A 4265-nucleotide genomic window follows, 5' to 3' on the forward strand; every position below is an offset into this window, starting at 1 on the left:
ATTTTACCGAAAACGTCCCACTACTCGTGAGCTTCCAGCGACATGAAGGGAGCCCCTCGCTAGCCTCTATATGTAGGCAAAGAACGCAGAGTCGCAAAATCGTGAGATCACACCTTTCCGTAAAAAGAGATCCGGCCCGATCGCTCAGGAAATAAATCCCAACGAGACAAATTACAATTAAATTGAATAACCTTAGCCCCCCACCAACTGTTGTCCATCAGGAATTTCCACCACCACTTCCCAAGCAGAGCCTGATTATAATCAAACGAGCCAAATTATAATCAAATTATGATTTTATTTTTTTCTCTCAATCATCTAGTTTCTCCTATTTTTTTTTCCCAATTGTTCAATCTTTTCTCCTAATTATTTAGCTTTTCCTCCCAGACATTTAGTACTTTCTCCCTATTATTTATTTTTTTTCCTAATTTGTCAATTTTTTCTCCCAATCATTCATATTTTTCTTCCTAACTCTTTAGCTTTATCTCTGGATTGTGTAGTTTTTATTTTTTTATTTTTTATTTTTTGGGCGACCATTCAATGCTCTCAAATTATTTAAGGTGTGTTTAGATGTAAGGATTGATCTCCAAAGAATGAGGATCAAACCTTGTGGCATGTGCATGAAAATGTTTGGGTATGCACCAAAAGACATGAGAAGGGATCAAGGGGGGAGTGGATGCCCCTCAAACCCTTCATACTCATCCCTCTCATTTTGAGGGGATTGAGCATGCCTTGATGAGATAATGACATTTTTACTCCTATAATATTACATTTATTTAAATGTTAGTGATTTACATTATATTTATACATTGTATTTATATTGTATTGAGTGGAAATTAAGAAATGACATGATATACATTGTATTTATTTATAAAATATTAGATTTATTTATATTTTAGTGATTTAAAAATAATTAAATATGGACAATTGTTTATTTTAAATAAAAATAATTTAAATTGTATAAATTTAAAATTTTATTTAGAAAATGAATACATTAATAACTCACTAAAAAAATTTATAGAAATCAGAGTGTTTTAATAATTATTTCTTTTACAATTAAAATATATTATTTAATTAAAATATTAAAGGGTACAAAAGTAATTTGACTAAAATTTTTCCCCTTTACCCTCTCATATTCCTATCCATATTCCCTCCAATCAAACATTACTTTTGTTCCCATCCCCAAATCCTCCTTTCTTATTTATATCCTCATCCCTATCCCCTTCCCCATTCCTTTCCCCATATTCCCGTTCCCTCTAACCAAACGGACACTTAGGGGCCATTTGGTTCGTAGTAATGACATATTACTACATAACAAGATTACCATGATAATATGAGTGAGAATATTATATGATTGGGAATATTGCGATAATTTGATATAATCATGTTTGGTTGGGAATTCTTATTACCAAGAATAGTTCATTACCGTGTTTGGTTGTCATGGTAATCAATTTGTTAAAATATAAAAAGTTATAAGATTACCACGGTAATCCAAGATAGACACCAAATTTGATGGTAATATTTATAAATTGGTAATGTGATATTATTATCAAGATTACCACCAGTGCAATGCCAAACGTGGTGAGATTTTGCAGCTCCGAGTGCTCAAGGATTGCAATCCAAAGATCGCAAGACCACCTGTCAAGCAAACAATTTTCGATGCACCAAAGACTTAGGTAATTAATTCAAGATAATCGGCTTTGAGGATCACCAGAGAGGATCCACACCGCGATCTCTCCTGCTTTTCCTTGAATATTGCGACAATCGTTAAGCTCAATGGAGTCCCACAAGATGCGCTTAGACTTAGACTTTTTCCTTTCTCATACGGACAAGGCTCGAGCTTGGTTACACTCATTACCTGAAGGCTCTATCTAAACATGGGATCAATTGCTCCAAATTTTCCTTTCTAAATATTTCCTGCCAACCAAAACAACCCAGTTGCGGAACCAAATCACTGGTTTTTATCAAAAAGATGGTGAATCGTTGTATGAGGCTTGGGACAGATTCAAGGAACTTATGAGACTATGCCCACACCATGGCTTGAGAAAATGGTCGGGTTGTTCAAACATTCTGATATGGATTAAACTATAACTCTCGCATTTCGACTGATCGTCGCATCGAGGAGCTTTGATGAACAAAAAAGTGGATGACGCTTATAATTTGATTGAAGACATGGCTCTCAACCACTGCCAATGGGCAAGTGAAAGAAACACAACTCCAAAAACCTCGCAGGAAGACATGAGGTGGAGGCCTTAAACCCTAATTGCGACCAAGGTGGATGCTCTAACTCAAAAAAATTTGACAAACTCGAATGCAAATGCTCCAACTATCGCCAATGTCACATGTGAAACTGCGTGGTTCTATACGACACTTAGCTACAAACCGCCGGGATCGATCGCACTCCATCTTCGTAACCATCCATGGAGCAAAATGAATTATCTAAACAACTTCACGGAGACCCGTCAATGATCCATTCTCTAACACTTGCAACCCTCGGGTTGGCGTAAATCATCCTAATTTTTCTTACAAAAACAATCAACCTCATTTTTGAGCAAAAATTTTCGCTCTAATGCTCCTAGATGTACCACGAGATTCCAAAGCAGAGAATTTCCAATCCACAACCTGTCAGAAATCAAATTTAGAGGCTTTTTGCTAGAGAACTTTGTTGCAACACAAGCCAAGCAAAATGAAGAGTTCAAGCAACAAGGTCAAGTCATGAATGAAGCAATTCGGCAGCTTACTTCTAAGGTTGATTCCTTGGCTACCCACAACAAAAATGTCGGAAAAATCGATTGCCCAACAAGTCGGCTCTTCATCCAGATCCCCAGTGGATGTTTCCAGGAAAGCTGTAAATTAACCCAAGTGAGCACTCGCAAGCTATAACTCTAAGGAGTGGAAAACAATTGGAAGATCCCAAGTTAAAGCAAGCTGAAAATGAAAACATTAGGGTGAATCCAGCTAAAAAAAATGATACACAACAACAAGTGGCTGAAGAAAATAGTGGAGATGCAGAGAAAGTTGATGAGGCACCAAGATACATACCCCCAAAACCTTACGTGCCACCAGTGCCATTTCCACAAAGACCAGCCAAGGCCAAGTTGGACAGCAATTTGGAAAGTTTTTAGAAGTTCTTAAGAAGTTATACATCAACGTTCCTTTCACAGAAGCTTTGCAACAAATGCCATCATATGCGAAGTTTTTGAAGGATATTTTTGTCTAAGAAAAAGAAGATTAGAGGAGTATGAAACAATGGCACTAATGTAAGAGTGCAGCCCTAATTCAAAATAAATTGCCTCCAAAAACTTAAAGATCCGGCGACTTCTCGATTCCATGTGAGATTGGGACAACAACTTTTGAGAAGGCTCTATGTGATCTTGGTGCAAGTGTAAGCTTGATGCCTTTGTCGGTGTGCAAGAAACTAGACATGGGAGAGTTGAAGCCGACAACCATTTCCTTGCAACTCGCGGACCGATCTGTCAAACATCCTATAGGTATTCTTGAAGACATCCCAATCAAAGTCGGTAAGTTCTTTGTATCCGCTGATTTTGTAGTATTAGAAATGGAGGAAAACACTCAAATTCCAATCATTCTTGGAAGACCTTTCTTGGCAACTGCAGGGGCACTTATTGATGTTAAAAATGGCAAGCTTTCCTTAACTGTTGGTGAAGAAAAAGTTGAATTTGATTTGGCTAGCTTTGTTAAACACTCTTTTGTTGAAAGCTCATGTTGTAGGATTGATCTACTTGAACGAGTTCTCAAAGAGGAGCTGCCAAAACACATTTCCAAAGACCCCGCCTGCTTGTGCTTGGTACAAGAGGAGTCGGAAGACAATGAAGATGTTGAGAGCGTAAGATTGTGCTCACAGTTGCGATCCCAAGAAATTCTGCAGAACCGATAGTCGGAATCGGAATTCGGAACCAGCTTCCACAATACACAACCTTAAGATCGTAAAGCTCCCAAGGTAGAACTAAAACCTCTTCCATCCACTCTCGGTATGAATTCCTTGGACCCACTCTACATATCCCTGTGATTATTAATGTTGATCTAAGCATGATGGAATCTGAAAAACTTCTCCATGAGCTTAGATTACACCAAAGGGCCATAGGATACACCATAGATGATTTGAAAGGAATACAACCTTAAGTTTGCATGCACAGAATTCTACTTGAACCTGATTACAAACCTTCCATTGAGCACCAAAGAAGATTAAACCCCAATATGAAAGAAGTTGTTAGGAAAGAAGTGCTCAAATTGCTGGATGCCGGTGT

General features: G+C 37.7%; 1 non-coding gene and 1 pseudogene across 1 annotated transcript; one reads left to right on the top strand and one right to left on the bottom strand.

The window, feature by feature from the left end:
• Nucleotides 1-1933: 1933 nt before the first annotated feature.
• On the bottom strand, nt 1934-2039 carry LOC120262602. The gene has a single exon (XR_005536867.1). It is a non-coding gene; the product is annotated as a small nucleolar RNA R71 (small nucleolar RNA).
• Nucleotides 2040-2712: 673 nt separating this feature from the next.
• LOC120261463 lies at nt 2713-3895 on the top strand (annotated as a pseudogene).
• The last annotated feature ends 370 nt before the right edge of the window (nt 3896-4265 follow it).

Source organism: Dioscorea cayenensis, chromosome 5, assembly GCF_009730915.1.
Source record: "Dioscorea cayenensis subsp. rotundata cultivar TDr96_F1 chromosome 5, TDr96_F1_v2_PseudoChromosome.rev07_lg8_w22 25.fasta, whole genome shotgun sequence".
Lineage (NCBI taxonomy): Eukaryota > Viridiplantae > Streptophyta > Magnoliopsida > Dioscoreales > Dioscoreaceae > Dioscorea > Dioscorea cayenensis.